The sequence below is a fragment of the Oncorhynchus nerka genome, linkage group LG10, assembly GCF_034236695.1.
Source record: "Oncorhynchus nerka isolate Pitt River linkage group LG10, Oner_Uvic_2.0, whole genome shotgun sequence".
NCBI lineage: Eukaryota > Metazoa > Chordata > Actinopteri > Salmoniformes > Salmonidae > Oncorhynchus > Oncorhynchus nerka.
This window is the reverse complement of record NC_088405.1, coordinates 71,834,034-71,854,324: the sequence shown is the minus strand read 5'-3', so window position 1 is coordinate 71,854,324 and position 20,291 is coordinate 71,834,034. Positions and strand designations below refer to the sequence as shown.

General features: G+C 43.6%; 1 pseudogene; it reads right to left on the bottom strand.

Annotated features, from left to right (window-relative positions):
* Positions 1–20,291, bottom strand: part of LOC115135957 (homeobox protein cut-like 1) — a 168,433-nt pseudogene that overhangs the window by 21,026 nt on the left and 127,116 nt on the right.

Sequence of the window (20,291 nt, the reverse complement as noted above, 5' to 3'; positions counted from 1 at the left end):
CTAAAGATTCTACCTTTAACCATAATCAACAGATAAGTGACTCATTAAATCCAACTGGCTCAGAGGCTAACCAGGAAAAACTTAGGCTTAAAGCTGGGCCACATCCCAATTGTGCCGCTACTCTGGCTGTGATAGTAGCTAGCTCCATCTTTGGGTCTTCCCAGGACAGTGTGTAAACTATGCTCTCTGTTCCTTTGTTGTGTGAGTTGATAGCTGGGCTGGTTAATATTAGCTGAGGGGATGGCTAATGAGCAAGCTGGCCAGCTTGTGGAACATGGAAACTGGCTAAATCTTTCTGCCTTGGCAGCACTGTGTGACGCTGGTGGGGTAAAGAGCATATCCCCGTTCTGGAGCGGAGCTAATGTGTACAATGATGACACGCTCCAAACCCGGCGCATCATTAATCGTTTGAAGTGTTGCAACTCTCAGCCAGGGCTTTTTAGAAATAATTGGAACAAATTATTATCAGTGAGGAAAGAATGCTTGTTGTGAGATTGTGCTGCTTGGTGGACACTGATTGTAGCTTTGGACCAATGTGCAATTCCTCCTCACCCCTCTACTGCCAGTGTGTGGTCACTGGTGACTGCCCTGGTACAAAATGGCTCATGGCATCACTCAGGTGCTACATGTCTCATTAGTAGTGGATGAGGTTTGTTGTAGCCGTTGTTGTACACTTCAGGGAGAATAAGGGATACATTGATTTGGGTTTGTCTTCATTGTGCTGGTCAAAGCAAAAAGACAGAGTTGTAGAAGTGACTGCTGAAAGAAAGAGTGGCATATTCCTCCACTCCAACTCACCGAGGTTGTTATCAGTCAGCACTTCCTTGACCTTCTTGGTGATGACGTAGGTGTCCAGCTCCGGGGACATGGCCACCATCTCCTGGATGCTGAGACCTGAGTGACCGGGGACGGGCAGCGGTGTGCCGGGCTGGGACTCAGAGGGCTCGCTGGGCTCCCTGAGGGGGAACTGGGACAACCCTCCTCCACCCCCACATCCCTCTCCTCCCACCTGCTCCCCCAAGCTCTTCACTGACTCCTCGGCTGAGCTGAGGGGTGACTCCGGTGCTGGGCTGCAGCTGGCTGAGGTCTTTGGGGTGTTCTCTGTGGAAACGGGAGAGAGAGAACCAAGGGTCAGAGACAAAGACATGTGATGGACAAGCCACTGCACATACAATGTTAAAGGTGAGATGGCAACACGACCACTGTAGGACAGCCACATGATCAAAACATGTCAAGCTGTGCAGATTTCCTTGTAATTGATTGAATTTGGACCTAAATGTATTCTCTGATTACAAGTAACCCTTTCACAAGAGCCCTGTTACTGCATTTCCACCAACTCTAGCCCCCATACTTGCATTAGCCCCCACACTGTCTGTCTATATCAGCTAGTCTCTAGCTAACTATATGGGCTACAGGTACTCCGCTCCAATGCTCCATCGACCAGGCAGTCATTCCAGCATGCACACACAGAGAGAATGATTGGCGCTAAAGTGTCACTGTGATTCTGTCATCTCCACCAGCACCCCCTCCCACCCTCTACCCAATGGCTGTGTGATGGCCCATTGCACGGCCCAAAAATTATCCTCCTGAGACAGCAGTCTGTCAGAGATGAGCAGAGGGAGAGAAAGCGAGAGAATGCAGAGCGGAGGAGTAGAAAATCACTACGCGTGTATTTTCTTCCTCTCTGTGCATCTGTAAGAAAAGTGCACGTTGAGTTGCATTGATGGGTAAGCGCCTGTCAGTAGATCAGATAAGTGTGTGTGTGTGTGCGAGTATGCTGGCTGTATATGTTTTATGATTCTGTTCAAGCAGTACGCTTTAAGAGTAAATGAACTTGAACACAAAACTTCTGACTTGAACATTAAAATGGACTTGTTTGTCACATTTCAGAGCACTACCACGTTGATGATGTCCAACACACTGGTCTTGGCACTCCTAGGCCAGTGACTACCAAAAGAAAGGATGTTGTGTACCCCTGCGTGTAACTATATCTACAGTGCATTCAGAAAGTATTCAAACCCTTTGACTTTTTCCACATTTTGTTACATTACAGCCTTATTCTAAAATAAAATAAATTCCTCAATCTACACACAATAGCCCATAATGACAAAGCGAAAAGGTTTTTTCGAAAAAAAAACATTATTTACATACAAGTATTCAGACCCTTTGCTATGAGACTCGAAATTGAGCTCAGGTGCATCCTGTTTCCATTGATCATCCTTGAGATGTTTCTACAACTTGGAGTCCATCTATGGTAAATTCAATTAATTGGACATGATTTGGAAAGGCACACACCTGTCTATATAAGGTCCCACAGTTGAAAGTGCATGTGAGAGCAAAAACCAAGCCATGAAGTTGAAGGAATTGTCCTTAGAGCTCCGAGACAGGATTGGTTTGAGGTACAGATCTGGGTACCAAAAATGTCTGCAGCATTGAAAAGTCCCAAGAACACAGTGGCCTCCTTCAGTCTTAAATGGAAGAAGTTTGGAACCACCAAGACTCTTCCTAGAGCTGGCCGCCCAGCCATACGGAGCAATCGTGGGAGAAGGGCCTTGGTCAGGGAGGTGACCAAGAACCCGATGGGCCCTCTGACAGAGCTCCAGAGTTCATCTGTGGAGATGGGAGAACCTTCCAGAAGGACAACCATCTCTGCAGCATTCCACCAATCAGGATATTATGGTAGAGTGGCCAGAAGGAAGCCACTCCTCAGTAAAAGGCACATGACAGCCTGCTTGGAGCGTGCCAAAATGCACCTAAAGGACTCTCAGACCATGAGAAACAAGATTCTCTGGTCTGATGAAAGCAAGATTGAACTCTTTGGCCTGAATGCCAAGCGTCACGTCTGGAGGAAACCTGGCACCATCCCTATGGTGAAGCATGGTGGTGGCGACGTCATGCTGCGGGGATGTTTTTCAGTGGCAGGGACTGGGAGACTAGTCAGGATCGATTAAATGATCAACGGAGCAAAGTACAGAGAGATCCTTGATGAAAACATTCTCCAGAGCGCTCAGGACCTCAGACTGGGGCGAAGGTTCAACTTCCAACAGGACAATGACACGAAGCCCACAGCCAAGACAACGCAGGAGTGGCTTTGGTACAAGTCTCTGAATGTCCAAGCCAGAGCCCGGACTTGAACCTGATCGAATATCTCTGGGGAGACCTGAAAATAGCTGTGCAGCGAATCTCCCCATCCAACCTGACAGCTTGAGAGGATCTGCAAAGAAGAATGGGAGAAACTCCCCAAATACAGGTGTGCCAAGCTTTTAGCGTCATACCCAAGAAGACTCGAGGCTGTAATTGTGCAAGTTCTCCCACTTAAAAAGATGAGAAGCCTGTAATTTTCATCATAGGTACACTTCAACTATGATAGACAAAATGAGAAGAAAAAAAATCCAGAAAATCACATTGTAGGATTTTTAATGAATTTATTTGCAAATTATGGTGGAAAATAAGTATTTGGTCAATAACAAAAGTTTATCTCAATACTTTGTTATATACCTCTTCACGAGGTTTTCACACACTGTTGCTGGTATTTTGGCCCATTCCTCCATGCAGATCTCCTCTAGAGCAGTGATGTTTTGGAGCTGTTGCTGGGCAACACGGACTTTCAACTCCCTCCAAAGATTTTCTATGGGGTTGAGATCTGGAGACTGGCTAGGCCACTCCAGGACCTTGAAATGCTTCTTATGAAGCCACTCCTTCGTTGCCCGGGCGGTGTGTTTGGGATCATTGTCATGCTGAAAGACCCAGCCACGTTTCATCTTCAATGCCCTTGCTGATGGTAGGCTTTGTTACTTTGGTCCCAGTTCTCTGCAGGTCATTCACTAGGTCCCCACGTGTGGTTCTGGGATTTTTGCTCACCGTTCTTGTGATCATTTTGTCCCCACGGGGTGAGATCTTGCGTGGAGCCCCAGATCGAGGGAGATTATCAGTGGTCTTGTATGTCTTCCATTTCCTAATAATTGCTCCCACAGTTGATTTCTTCAAACCAAGCTGCTTACCTATTGCAGATTCAGTCTTCCCAGCCTGGTGCAGGTCTGCAATTTTGTTTCTGGTGTCCTTTGACAGCTCTTTGGTCTTGGCCATAGTGGAGTTTGGAGTGTGACTGTTTGAGGTTGTGGACCGGTGTCTTTTATACTCATAACAAGTTCAAACAGGTGCCATTAATACAGGTAACGAGTGGAGGACAGAGGAGCCTCTTAAAGAAGAAGTTACAGGTCTGTGAGAGCCAGAAATCTTGCTTGTTTGTAGGTGACCAAATACTTATTTTCCACCATAATTTGCAAATAAATTCATTAAAAATCCTACAATGTGTTTTCTGGAAAACTGAGGATGGATCAACAACATTGCAGTTACTCCACAATACTAACCTAATTGACAGAGTGAAACTAAGGAATCCTGTACATAATAAAAATATTCCAAAACATGCATCCTTGTTGTAAAGTAATACTGCAAAAAATGTGTTTTGTTTGGGGCAAATCTAATACAACACATTACTGAGTACCACTCTCCAAATTTTTAAGCAGCATCGTGTTATGGGTATGCTTGTAATCGTTAAGGATTGGAGAGTTTTTCACGTAAAAAAAAACAATTGACAGAGTGAAAAGAAGGAATAAGGCACTGAAGTAAAACTGCAAAAGATCTGGCAAAGAAATTAACTTATGTCCTGAATACAAAGTGTCAAGTTTGGGGCAAATCCAACACTAAGTACCACTCTTCATATTTTCAAACATGGTGGTGGCTGCATGATGTTATGGGTATAATTGTCATCAGCAAGGACTAAAAGTTTCTATTAGAATAAAAAGAAACAAAAGCGATAAGCACAGGCAAAATCCTAGAGGAAAACCTGGTTCAGTCTGCTTTCCAACAGATACGGGAGATAAATTCACCTTTCAGCAAGACAATAACCTAAAACCCAAGGCCAAATATACACTTATACATGACACAACTACACATATTAGAGTGACCTTTGATTGTCCCCAGCATAAGGTGCACCTGTGTAATGATCATGTTGAATCAGCTTCTTGATATGCCGCACCTGTCAGGTGGATGGATTATCTTGGCAAAGGAAAAATGCTCGCTAACAGGGATGTAAATACATTTGTGCACAAAATGTAAGAGACATAAGCTTTTGTGCATATGGAACATTTCTGGGATATTTTATTTCAGCTCATGTAACATTTGATCAACACTTTACATGTTGCGTTTATAATTTTGTTCCATGTGTATCTGTGTATGTGGTGGTTGGACGTTCTCCTGTCCTGCTCTGTGGAGTGGGTAGCGAGTAGAAGTAGAGATGTAGTCCTACATCTGAGAGGGTTGTTCCATGGTGCCTGGCTGCCAGCAGATGAGGGCCAACTCATCAGTCTTCCCCAGCCGAGGCCAGGAGGAAGGGGGGCTGATGGAGTCCAAGGTCTCCCCATCACTACGGATCTGGCCATGGGAGGGTGTATGTGTTTGAGGGAAGGGAAAAGGAAAGGGGGATACCTAGTCAGTTGTACAACTGAATGCATTCAACTGAAATGAGTCTTCTGTATTTAACCCAATCCCTCTGAATCCGGAAGGGGAGAGTGTGTGTGGTGTACAAGGATGGAACAGAGAAGGGGGTTATGTGTGAGGGACAGTTGCGGGACATGACATGGTGTGTGTGTGTGTGTGAAGGACAGATGGGACATTGGAGGTGGAATGGTGTGTGTATGTTTGTAGGTCTGTGTGGGACAGGGGAGTGATTGGTGTTTGTGTAACGTGCGTTGTTTGAAGGAGACCAAGGTGCAGCGTAATTTGTGGTCATCAAATTTATTTAAATGAGAACCAGCAACAATATAACAAAGTAAAACCAAAACGAACGTACCATTCCGTAGGCTACAAGAGCTGTACAAAAACACGATCCCACAACATAGGTGGGAAAAAAGGCTACCTAAGTATGATTCCCAATCAGAGACAACGATAGACAGCTGCCTCTGATTGGGAACCACACTCAGCCAAACACAAAGAAATACAAAACATAGCATGCCCACCCCACATCACACCCTGACCTCACCAAATAGAGAAATAAAACAGCTCTCTAAGGTCAGGGCGTGACAGTTTGTGTGTTGAACAGTGTTGAAATACTCATACCTTCAACTTCGACAGATAAATAATGGCCAAACTGCAACTGACATGCAGCTCTTAAAAACATAATCTAATATGACCAAAATAGTAAATACCCAACACAGAACTACCCTGTCCATTCGCAACACTGTTTAACTACAGACAGTGTCTTCAGTTTTTTGCTAAAATGATTTCTGAAGTCTGGAAAAACAAGTCACTTGTTTTGATGAGTCCCTATGACATTAAGGAGTCAGAGGCTCCAGATGAAGTTCCTGCTCTCTCTCTCCCTCCACTATCCCTCCTTCCCTCTCTCTGCCAACCCTGTGTGTGCATGTGTGTTTGAGGCTTTGTGCATGAGTTGTGTATTTTTCTGTGTGTGTGTGGCTGGCTGCGGCCCTAAAGTGAGCAGCCGAGGGGAGCCGTCACTAGTGATCACCTCCCTGCCGTGCTGGGGGAAACAGCTGAGGGGGAGTGTGTGTGTGTGTGCAGGGGGGAGGCAGTCAGCTTGCATGTCCTGCCCGGCTCGCTCACCCGACTGGTGACATTTTAACTGGCGGCATGGCGTGAGGGGGGCAGGGGAGGGAGGGAGGGGGGAGTTGGAGACGAAAAAAGGGTGGGGTTCTCCACATGAGAGGTTGTCCTGTGACATGGTTCCAGCAACCCACAGCCCAGCCATGTCACCGGCCCAGAGGGACATTGCACTGAGGAAAGGAAGAAGAAAATGAGGGAGGAAGAGAGGAGATGAAAGAGGGAGGAGGCAAAGTTTTGTGTTTTGCTTGAGGACAGACAGAGACAGAGAGTGCGCTACATCTGGATGTACAGCTGCTTGCTGCTTTAAATCTGACAGCGGTGACGCTAAAAGGGTCTAAAACAGCTTTCACTGGCTTTTAGATAAATATTACTCCAAGACTGGCCCAGTTCAACTGGGTCAGGGCGTGACTTCAAGGCTTTTAGATAAATACTACTCCAAGACTGGCCCAGTTCAACTGGGTCAGGGCGTGACTTCAAGGCTTTTAGATAAATATTACTCCAAGACTGGCCCAGTTCAACTGCGTCAGGGCATGACTTCAAGGCTTTTAGATAAATACTACTCCAAGACTGGCCCAGTTCAACTGGGTCAGGGCGTGACTTCAAGGCTTTTAGATAAATACTACTCCAAGACTGGCCCAGTTCAACTGGGTCAGGGCGTGACTTCAAGGCTTTTAGATAAATACTACTCCAAGACTGGCCCAGTTCAACTGGGTCAGGGCGTGACTTCAAGGCTTTTAGATAAATACTACTCCAAGACTGGCCCAGTTCAACTGGGTCAGGGCGTGACTTCAAGGCTTTTTGTTCCAAAAATACAGCGGCACCAATTTAAATACCAATTGATGTCTACACTAGATATATATATATATACATTTGCATATGCAAATGTGGCATTCAATTTCACCCAAAACTAACACTCAACATTCTGATATACAGACGAAGCATTTGGGAAGAAAGCCTTGACGCTGAACATGCAGCATGTTAGTCATATGGCCCTTGGTTAATCTGTGTGTTAAAGCTGGCATCGGTATACTCCATATTTCCCATCCCATTGTATCCGTGTTCCTGACGGAGAGGGCATGTTAGCACTGAGGGGAAAGGATGAGCTGAGACAGAGGGAGCAGGGAACACTCTTCACATGAACACGCACATTCTGAGAGGCACATGGAGGGTGTGTACTCTGTATGTAGCTTCCACAGACATCCCTGGGGAGCGTTACTTATAGCAGGGCTAACTGTTGTGTGTTCTAATGAGGGGCAGTGAGGATGTTATACTGTGCTGGGTGAAGAGCATACAGTGACACACATGAATATGTCTCCTACAATGAGGCACAAATGAACACAATGTGGCCTTGTGTTGGTTTTGAAAGCTTTTGATGATTTTTCACAGCTTTTAGAGGGGGCTTTTACATTATTTTCAGTCCATTCCATTTGCATTCCTGAGAAGACTTTTGGATTACGAAAACAAACACTGGCTGAAGCGGTCTCTCTTTCCATCACTTTTTCTTCCGTCCATCTGGGCTGTCCTATTTCACAGGGCCGTGTGGTCTCCCCTCAGCCAGGGCACAGAAACACAGATTGGGACAATGTCATGTGAGCTTCTAAAGCCTGGTCCATTACACCGGCTATTCATATAATCCACCAAATGGACCTTTTTAAACACACTTTGGCCCCTGCTGCCGTGACTGCCTAAAAGTGTGCGTGTGTATTTGTGTGTGAGATAGAAAGATAGACAAAATATGCGTGTTCATGTGCGAGTGTGAGTAAGAATGTGAATGATGTGTGTGTATCTGTTGGTGAGAGTGTGTGTGACAGAATCACATCAGTGTATATGTGTGTGTGCATGTTTCAAGAAAGCCCCCCCCCCTGTCTGTCTGTCTGCCCTGCTCCATATCTAACAAGTGTCCCATTAAACCCCATCCCAAGAACATCATGTACTTTTAAATTATCTGGCCAGCCCTGGATTAAGCAGACAGGCAAGCTGACGTTTACATTTCTTTCTAAGCTACGGCCCATTTTAAAAGCCATTCATTTTCGATCCTCTTTCTCTCTCACTCACCCAGTGTTCCCGATCTCCCTCTTCGGTTCGAAAGTCGTGTCTGTAATCTATACATTGCCGTGGCTAATTTACAGTGAAAATGATGGAGAAATGGCTGTCTTAATGTAAGACAGCCAGTAAATGTAATTCATCATGGCCCTGCTCCTATTTAGCATACCATTGGCTGATTATTTGCATATTAATTATCCAAAGTGTGTGTGTGTGTGTGTGTATATGTGTAAGAGGTGGGGGGTGATGTGGCCCAGCAAAGCAGAGGGGCTGTGTATGTGTAGGTGTGTGTGTGCACAAGTGTATGAATGTGTATGAGTGTGTCTGCGAGAGGGAGGGGGCTGTCTGGGAGGAGGAGTGTAGATGAGGGAGGGGAGGGGGGCTTTCTCATAGTAATTATCATATATCAGTGTTCTGACACTGTAATTGATTACAACAGCTCCGGGAGGCCCCCGGGAGAGAGAGCGCCACAACCCCCCCACCTTATCTCCCACTGCCCCCCCTGGCCTGTGTGTTATCGAGGATCCTCCTCTCGTCTAGAAGATGTGACAGCTCTGTAAACAGGGCATGGCGCTCCCTCACATTAGATGCTCATTAAGAGGCGAGGCTGACTATCCTCTGGTGCCACCTCATCATCACAGCAAATGAGCTGGCACCAGGTTAGCTAGCACTGCCGTGGACCAGCTCTATAAAAGATCAACCTTTACCAGATTCAGCATGTATAAAGTGTGTACATGCTAGTGGTGCATAGTAGATTTATGAGTAACATCCATCCATGTTGTGCATCTATAGATGTATCAGTGTGAGGTATGGTTTCTGTATATTGGTGGTGGTGAGTATTGTATCTTTTTTTAAGATGGGTGCAAATTAAGTCAGGTTTAGTCCGACGAGCATAAAGACCATTTGCCGTCGATTGTCAATGTGACTATGATGTGTTTTTCCACAGAACGTGACCAGACATACACAATACAAACACAAGGCGTGCTAAGTTCGTGACATGTCCGTGTTGCCTTTGCTCTCCGTCATGTGGAGTGGGTCACTGTGTGGCTCAGCAGAAAGCTGCCATGACGACTCCAGATCCACTCTGACACAATGGGTACTGCAGCATTCTGGGATAGTAGTCTCACTGTCTCTACTAGTTGTCTGGAAGATTGCCTGAGGTAACCGGCCACACAAAACAGCAACAGTCGAGAAAATGTTCAGAGGCTTGGATATTGAATGGGAAGGGTTTTCAAATGCAGACATTACGAATGAAGGAAAGGGGTTGACACAAATTAGTGAAATCTTCAAATACAACATCCTTTATGAGGGGAACTTTGCCCACTACACTGAATCCTGAATGTTTCATCAGCAAAAATATCAGTTTCCCATCTTAACTAGAGGTCGACCAATTAATCGGAATGCTTTTTTTTATACCTTCATTTAACTAGGCAAGTCAGTTAAGAACACATTCAATGACAGCCTAGGAACAGTGGGTTAACTGCCTTGTTCAGGGGCAGAACGACAAATTTTTACCTTGTCAGCTCAGGGATTCAATCTTGCAACCTTACGGTTAACTAGTCCAACGCTCTAACCACCTGCCTCAAGAGGAGCCTGCCTGTTACGCGAAAGCAGTAAGAAGCCAAGGTAAGTTGCTAGCTAGCATTAAACTTATCTTATTAAAAACAATCAATCTATCAATCATAATCACTAGTTAACTATACATGGTTGATGATATTACTAGTTTATCTAGTGTGTCCTGCGTTGCATATAATCGATGCTGTGCGCATTCGCGAAAAAGGACTGTCGTTGCTCCAACGTGTCCCTAACCATAAACATCCATGCCTTTCTTAAAATCAATACACAGAAGTATATATTTATAAACCTGCATATTTAGCTAAAAGAAATCCAGGCTAGCAGGCAATTATTAACCAGGTGAAATTGTGTCACTTCTCTTGCGTTCATTGCACGCAGAGTCAGGGTATATACAACAGTTTGGGCCGCCTGGCTCATTGCGAACTAATTTGCCAGAATTTTACGTAATTATGACATTACATTGAATGTTGTGCAACAGCAATATTTAGACTTAGGGATGCCATCCTTTAGATAAAATACGGAATGGTTCCGTATTTCACTGAAAGAATAAACGTTTTGTTTTCTAAATGATAGTTTCCGGATGCGACCATATTAATGACGTAAGGCTCGTATTTCTGTGTGTTATTATGTTATAATTAAGTCTATGATTTGATAGAGCAGTCTGACTGAGCGATGGTAGGCACCAGCAGGTAAGCATTCATTCAAACAGCACTTTTGTGCATTTTGCCAGCAGCTCTTCCCTGTGCTTCAAGCATTGCGCTGTTTATGACTTCAAGCCTATCAACTCCCGAGATTAGGCTGGTGTAACCGATGTGAAATGGCTAGCTAGTTAGGGGGGTGATCGCTAATAGCGTTTCAAACGTCACCTGCTCTGAGACTTGGAGTGGTTGTTCCCCTTGCTCTGCATGGGTAATGCAAGGGTGGCTGTTGTCGATGTGTTCCTGGTTCGAGCCCAGGTAGGGGCAAGGAGAGGGACGGAAGCTATACTGTTACACTGGCAATACTAAAGTGCCTATAAGAACATCCAATAGTCAAAGGTATATGAAATACAAATCGTAGAGAGAGAAATAGTCCGATAATTCCTATAATAACTACAACCTACAACGTCTTACCTGGGAATATTAAAGACTCATGTTAAAAGGAACCACCAGCTTTCATATGTTCTCATGTTCTGAGCAAGGAACTTAAACGTTAGCTTTCTTACATGGCACATATTGCACTTTTACTTTCTTCTCCAACACTTTGTTTTTGCATTATTTAAACCAAATTGAACATGTTTCATTATTTATTTGAGGCTAAATTGATTTTATTGATGTATTATATTAAGTTAAAATAAGTGTTCATTCAGTATTGTTGTAATTGTCATTATTACAAATAAAACAATAAAATTGTCCGATTAATCGGCATCTGCTTTTTTGGCCCTCCAATAATCGGTATCGGCGTTGAAAAATCATAATCGGTCGACCTCTAATCTTAACCAACACTTACAACACATTTGCTTAATTGTCTCCTAACCCAGTTCTAAGGCCACGTCGAACCAAAACGTATTTGCATTAAAAAAAACTCATTATCTTCTTTCAAAACCCTACCATTTTAATTGATCTTCCTCGGGCCAGGCACAAATGAGGCCCCAAATTTGATTAGCCTGTATCTTAATTCACGACAACATCAACACAGTGGCAGGCAACAACAATGTCCTTGGGTCTTCCTGGATGTCTTTCTGCAGTCATCACCTCCCTAGCGCCTGGTCTTTAATTAGCTATCCATAATTAGCATCCCTGCAGTAGCTTCGGCTCCGACCAGTCTGCACATGCTCAGATAGGGTAGATTGCTGGACGGCGTGGAGGTGTTAACCATAAACCCCCTTACCCTGGCGTGTACCTTATCACGCTTTGGCTAATGAGAAATGAGTGGAGGCCACGGGCCTTTGATTTCAATGGTGTTGCTAAGCACTTGTGCTAAGCATAAATCTGTTGTTCTGCCCCTGAACAAGGCAGTTAACCCACTGTTCCTAGGCCGTCATTGAAAATAAGAAGTTGTTCTTAACTGACTTGCCTAGTTAAATAAAGGTAAAATAAATAATAAATAAACTAGCCCTTTCAATATTGTATCAAATGAGACGGTTTATTGAATCTACCTGAAATTATTTATTGCGTTTTAAAAATATGTTGTGTTTTAGGCTTGTTTGAGAGAGTGAGTAAGAGGCATCTTTCCTGAAAAATAGCCTTGGGATCAGCTATTACTGACCCAGTCCAAACCTTAAAGGTGCTACACCGAGAACTTCTGATTTCCACTAGATAACACAGCCACAAAGTCAAAGCTTTCCCATTTTGACTACAGATGCCGCAATAGTTTGATTACCACAGCCAACTACAAAACTGGCAGGTAAGCTACATTGTGAAACACTATCATTCCACTATTACTGCAGATATATTATGGAAATTGAAAAAAATAATATGTGTAGCACCTTTAACCATTGTTGACTAAATCAGATAACCGTTATCTGGGACAGTTGTTCGCGTAGCAATTGAGACTGGGAGCAAGGACAGATTAAGAGTTAGAAAGGCAACAGAGTGTTCAGAGAGGATCTGGTATACTATGTGTGTTCACAGTATATGTGTGTGCTTGTGTGTACTTGTTGTCCTACCGTATCAGGACCTCAATGTCCTAAAACTGTAGTTTATTTAGTAAATATTTTCTTAAAATTCGTTGGTTAAGGGCTTATAAGTAAGTATTAGGCACATGTGACAAATAAAATTGGATTTTGATTTGAATTCACCCGAATGTCCTGATAAGTTAGGAAAACAATAACTTTTTTGAAAAGTCAGGACTTTTTTCATGTCCTGAATTTGTTCAAATGCTATTTTAAGCTTAAGGGTTATGTTTAGGGTTTTGGGTTAAGGTTAACATTAGGGGTAAGGGTTAGAGAAAATCGGATTTTTAATGGTCAAACATTCTTACTCACCAAAAAGTCCTGAAATTACATGAAAATAAAGCTGTGTGTGTGTGTGTACAGTATGTGTGTGTGATGGTGGGGTCAGGAGGCAGAAGCAGACGGAGGACTGTGGGAGAGACCTGACGGACAGGTTCACACACACACCACTGGCCCAACTCTCGAGAAACGGAATAAAAACCTGGAAAATGTTTCATTTCAATACAAGGACTGTAGCCGGGGACAATTTAATCCCTGGGCAAGGACAGAGGCTCTACCTGTTCTCAGTGGCCATCAATCAGATCACACACTGGGACATGAACACACACACACTTGTAGGTGGATGTATGTATGAGCGCATGAATGCAGACACACACATGCATGGAAGCATATGCTCACTGTCAATCAAAACGACAATGCTCAGTCTATGTTCCTTTGTGGTCAAAACATCTATTCCTTTCTGAGAAGGATTTGATCAGCGATATTGTGTGTGTGAGGCTATAGTATCCAGTCCTCCATTACTAGATACCTGGTTGGCCCTGTAAGCAGCATGTTCTGTTTGTGTTTGTGGGTGTGTGTGTTAGTGCTGAGCGTTTAGTGATTTTTGAGGTCGTTTCGGGTAGATCATTAAAAAATAAAGATGGTTTTCGATTTTGATATAAAAATGAAAACATTAATGCACTGCGCGGGTTGAATGCTGTAACACAGAAGAAAACAATGAATAAAAGTCCCATGATGGTAGGTAGTGACTGCCCGTTACTGCTTATCAACTATCATTTATTCACATTACTTTAATAAAATATTTAAGTCGTTGTGTATTTGTTTTATTTTATGACTTTTATTTCATTCCAAGTCATCATCTCATCTCTATAGAGCTGCTGCCAATGCTGTCTGACAAAATCACTATTTTAATAGTTCTTCTAAGTAAATAAGACTGCTGAATACCAACTATCAATCACTTAGATCATGTATTTTTAGGTAGAGCCATCTCGAAGTAACTGCTCTCTTTCCCTCTTGATCATGCATTCTTCTGTCTCTTCTCTCCTTGTCTGCCCCACACAGACCGAAAAAGTAGGTACACGCTAAACTATGTAGAATATTGGCCTGTTAAACTACAAATCTCTACTACATCACACAGTTAGGGCTTGATCTGATTTATCTCAATAGAAACTGCGCATTGAGGTCACAGATTTTTTTTAAACGAAATTAAATTAAAAGAATTGAACCAACATCGGTCAATTAGTTGTTTAAAAAACATTTTGGTTATTCGCTCAGCAATAGTGTGTATTTGTTTCTGTGTGTGTGTACTTGTACATTGTGGCTGGTAATGAAGGTGCAGTACTTTCTATCAGTGTGTGTGCGTCTGGTGTGTGTGATTACCTTGTGGCTGGCCCTGTAAGGGCAGGACGTTCTGGCCCAGCTCTCCATTGAGCCACAGCTGCATGCGGATAAAGGGCTCCCGGCCCTTCTGGGTCAGCTTACTCCAGGGCTTGGGCCTGGACAGCATGTCGCTAACACTACCCTGAGACAGGCCCAGCACCTGTAACACGTACACACGCATTGACAAACAGACATGCACACACACGCACAGAACACAGACACATCAGCCAATAAATAATTAAATATACCTGAGCTCAATCACAGTAATATAACATTCCAATGTATAATTACACTGCACAGAATGCATGCCAGCATGAAGCCTGATATTAGCTACTGTAAGCAAACAAAAACAATAGTCCATACTGTACAGTATGGACAAGTACAAGACATAGACAAGTACAAACACACATGCAAATACACAGAGATCATGCAGTTTTTCCTTCAAACCCCTGAGATCTGTACAGTACATCACTACACCGTCTGCTTTAGTTTGTACCAAAGAGGGTGTGTAACAGTTTTTGTTGGTGGAATCCTGGTTGGTGGCCCAATGCTACATCACTGAGTGACTGCTAAGAGAGAAAGGCTTAGATGTGTCTAAATGGATGTGACAACTGCTGGCCAGTGTAGGATCGGGGGCCCTCTGTACTGTACTGAAGCTTAGAGGACCACATATATTGTGTGATGATAATAGTGACCGCTTCACACAAATCTTTTTACATGTGTATGAATGGATTCATTCAGGAAACACAGTCCAACAGAGGGGCTGAGTTAGCATAGTACACACAGTTTTGAACTGTGCTGACCGAGGGTGGAGGGCAGTTGGGTGACTCAGCGTAGATTACTGGAAGGGAGAGAGGGAAGGGGAGCAGTATTACAGGGGGGATGTGAGTTGACACTACACTGGCGCAGGATGGGTATATCAGGCAGTATAAGGACACGGGTATGGGACGGTACGGCGTAGGGTGGTATGGGACGATAGGGCATAGGGTGGTATGGGATGGTAGTGCGTAGGGTGTCTTGCACACCTTCTCTCCAAAGATGCGCTGGCAGATGCCGTTCTTGGCCAGCTTGTCCTTGACCTGCTGGGTGAGCTCGGCCGTGTCCACCTCCTGGTACATGTAGACCTCGTACTGCTCAGGCGTGAGCGGCGCCACCACCGGCTTGACTGGTTTGGCTGCGGGGGTCAACAGGGACCCCAGGCTCAAGGACAGGGGAGAGGGGCTGCTCTGGGGGGTGTCAGCGCGGCTGGGCCCCTGGGTGTTGGTGCCTCCGCCGGGCTCGGAGCCGGCCTGGGAGTATGGGGACTCGGCCCGGGGCCAGTCCTTCCAGCAGTCCGGGGAGGAGATGGAGACAGAGGAGGAGAAGGGGCCAGCGCCGAGGACGAGCCGGCTAGCCGGGGAGGCTTCTGGCGGAGACACAGAAAGGCACAGTCAGTTGGGGTGGTGGGGGAGTGGGGATGGGGCCTGCCACTAAAGGCTAACGGCTAATTGCAAACGGCACAGTCACTGTGGAGGGAGGGCGTTAACCACTAACGCTAACGTCAAGCTATCGGCCAGCTATGAATACATAGGTGGTTCCTCTTCCCCTATAAAGGATTAGGACACACCCCCTGTCATTGGATGGATCCAGAGTGGGTATGTGGAGCAAAGAAACTTAGCTCCCATAAGTTGCTGGGTTAGGCATTGTTCTGCCTTTGAAAGTTGATAGTTTGCCATATCTGATGGAGACACCTAGCAGATTGTCTCCGCCGCGTTGCTAAACCGGTTTGCGGTGTCGACACAAACCTCACACACTTGCACACGGAGCATTTCGTCCCGAGTGGAGCAGCTGCATGTTACAGATGAGCAAAGACAATGGCCCTCTGTTTTGTGTGGTCTATTACAACACGTTCTTCCAATATCACCTTCCAAATACATCCAGATTACAGTTGCACAAGGGCTGTGTACAGAAGCTGATTTGAGTGATGGCCACCAACAAAAACTACAACAGTGAGTAACAAATCTCAGCAGTTTGAGAAGTAGCTAACAACAGACAAACAGCATATACTGTAGATGTTCCATCAGAGGGTATTAGCCATGAGTTTAGAAATGTGTGATATAGTGATATGACCAATGTTCGCTCTAAGCTGCGTGCACGTGCAGAAATATCAGCCCACAGAGAGAAGCATGAGATTGAACTTCACTCAACTTTCTAGAGTAGTGTTCACCAACCGGTCAATTGCGATCGACAGGTCGATCTCCAAGGCATTCCTAGTCGATCATCAAACATTTATTTGTAAAAAATTATAAAGCATTGTGTTCCTATTTTTTAAATTTATTTAAATTTGTCTCGGGCTGTTGGCGGTAGGTGCGCACGGTTCAGCTGCCCTGTGCGCCGGGTAGGGGAACTGTTGCCATTTTGAACCATTTTGTGTGTCTGAAGGTACAAGGAGGAGAAGGGGTACAAACTCTGCCTTCCAGGCTGGCCCAGAGAGCAAATCAAGTGCACTATAGGCCTACCGCTGGCCAATCGAATGGCTCAGATGACCGTCTCTGCAGTAACATAGCAGGCATAAAAGAAAGCTACAGCAAAGTTGATACTGTGAGATTTCAAAACCATGACTAGAGAGAATGTCAATGAATACAGCAAAGAGCTGCTGTTTTTACGATTGAGTTCATGTTTAAATTCTTACTCAGCTCTGTCAACACTTTGTGTTCAACACTTTTATAAGACATAAAATGTGTGTTTTTCCTATTTCCACTCAGTGCTACAACAAACACTGCAGTAGTAATGAATGACTAGCAAAGTGTATCTATAGGCTTGCGTTGTTATTATTATTAGCAGCTTACCGGTAGGTCTTTTTAAATATCGAGGAATATTTAACTTTCTCTGTTCATAGAAGTAACAACACGAATTTGTGCATGAAGCAGAAATAATGTGGTGCGACACGAGTTTCGCCATCATCTGGAAGACTGTGTCCCTTTACGGTCAGTGTCAGTGGAGGAAAGGGAGAGCGGAGAGATGTTGAGAGGCGGACCCTCAGTCTGCTGCTCTCTCCCTATGCTGAGACTGACCATCAGTCCAATTAAATTAAATAAAAATCTAATTATTTAAATGTATGCTCACTCAGCTGTGCTTCACAAGTAATACAATAATGGATCTATTACAGTTGTGATCATTTTGCCTACCTCAATTTTTTTAAATACAATTTTAAAAAAATGGCCGAACAATGCATTGGCCGGCCAATTCAAGCAAAGCCAATATGCATTGATAATATATTGGGCCTATAGCTTACTGCACAAACATAACTGCTATAGTACTGTTTTTAATTGGTTAATGTTGCATAGGCTTACGTTTTTCAAGTCATGTAAAAAACAATCTGAGCGGTAGATCTCGGCTTGCATTTTGAATCAATCTGATCTTGACTCAGAAACGGTTGGTGACCACTGTTCTAGAATTTTCCCTGTTAACACCATCAACGTTTCCCTTTACTGTGGAAATTGTGATCGAATCAACGCAATATTAGCCACTTTCAATGCAACATGCCAAAACAAAATTAACTATGCAAGAGATTTTGTTGTAGGCAGAACACATCGGCATAGGATTCTATTGCTTTGACACGCATTACTCAGCCCGTACTCTACACAAACCAGTGCGGCATAAACAATCAGAGCTGCAGTAGGCCTATATGCAAATAGACCTAGCCATTTACTTTGAACTGGACTGTGTTTACAGCATGAGCGGTTGTGAGTAGATGCGCTTGTTAGGAGGTCAAAGCAAGAGCTACATGTAGCCACATGTGCACATTTTGTTCAAATCCTTTGCTAGTTAGTGAATTATTAGCCCAGTTATAGATCATTTTTAGTCAGCAATAGGGGAGTGATTGCTTCCTACAAGAGTACAAGATTTATACATTTCTAGACATCTTTGAAAAGCGAGTCAGGTAAAGAGCTTTTTTTTGTCTTAAAGGTTGTTGTATTTTGAGATAGTTTATTCAAACCTAAGCAGCCAATATACAGAGGGTAGCATAAGCGGTCTAATTATCTGTAATAATGGCAATAATAGTGCATTTTGTTTTATAAAGTGGTTTCTTGCATCAAACAACACAACAACATTTTCAGTCACCTTGTCTGAATGACAAGTAGATAAACAGGTTAATGTCAAGCCCTGCATTTTTTTCCCAAAAGTATCATGGACTGTAGGCCTACATTGAACACCACACATTGGCAGCAACTGTAGGCTGAATGATAGAACAGCTATTTCCATGTTAAAATATTATGGGATGAATATTCTCCATTGTTTTTGATGGTAGGCCTACAGTACATTATGATCAAATAGCTACAGTAGCCTACATGGCCACTGTTAAAACTAAGTTAAAGCGGGTACAGCCTCAGTGTTCACAATAAATGCGTGCTGGAAGTTGCACAGAATTAGAGGGAACATTGGATATGACACATTCTCAGAACATTTTGCACATTGTGGCTGTGGCCAGTAACTGTCATGCAAATAACTGCCGGTCCGTTAATGAACAAAAACACATTTAGCATCTCCGGCCTTCCACGCATAGCCTACAAGCCACTGAAATCAAATCAAATTTTATTGGTCACATACACATGGTTAGCAGATGTTAATGCGAGTGTAGTGAAATGCTTATGCTTCTAGTTCTGACTATGCAGTAATATCTATCAAGTAATCTAACCATTTCACAACAACAAAGGAATGAATAACAATATGTACATATAAATATATGGATGAGCGATGGCTGTTCGCCATCTTGCCTATGCGGACCTTTGGAACGTCTACATTGAAAAAAGTATAATAAATCAATTTAATATAGCCTACACCGTCACAATAAATCCATTATTTATTTTAGACAGGTCTAAAGAAACATTATGATATGAAGAAAATTAAGCCTATTTCAGGAGAACAGAACAGCATATTCTGAGTCATCCTTATGTTAGGCCCTGATCTGGCTATGCCATATGGCTGTGGGCTACACCTGTTCATTTTGCAGACAATATTTGCTTAGAACTCTGTGGCATTATTTTATGCTAAGAAGAATATAATTGAACATACAGTGGCTGAATAAAATAGAAAGGATATGATGAGTGTGCACATGCGGCTATTCTGTGTTGAGTGGTTAACAAAGTGATCATTTGAAACAGGTCCTCCAATATCCTTAATTGAGTTCTTTATGCAACTTTTGTTGTTAGAATGTATTAGAAATCAAAACATTTAGCCTAAGGCTGCATTTTGCGACAAATGTATGTTTCTTGCACAGGCTGCACACACTTCATCAGCCTCTCACTCGCAATTTGACAAGCACTTGATAATACTCTCACCCATCAGACTATTCTCAATGTAATGTGGTCTTTACATATAGCCTACTAATATATGTGTGGAAATATTTGAGGATTTACTATAGAATGGCCCACAAACAAAATATGTCATCCATAGCCTGCACTCGAATAGCGAACGGGGGAAGCACTTACTGCGGTTACGTTTTTAATATGCCAGGTAAGCTACACCGGTTGTAAAGTGGATTAATGTCCTTAATAATTAAAAAAAAATGCAATAAATATAGTTGCACCAGAAAGATGGGATCATCTTTTAAATAGTGGCAGGTCAAAACTCTGTTTTCACAAGCCTTTGTGCAATGACTGGTCTTATAAGAACATGCGTTTCACTTGGCTCTGTGGGTAATGGGCTCTCCAACCCTGTTCCAGGGGTCCTAGGGCCTACAGGCTGTGGGCTCTCCAAC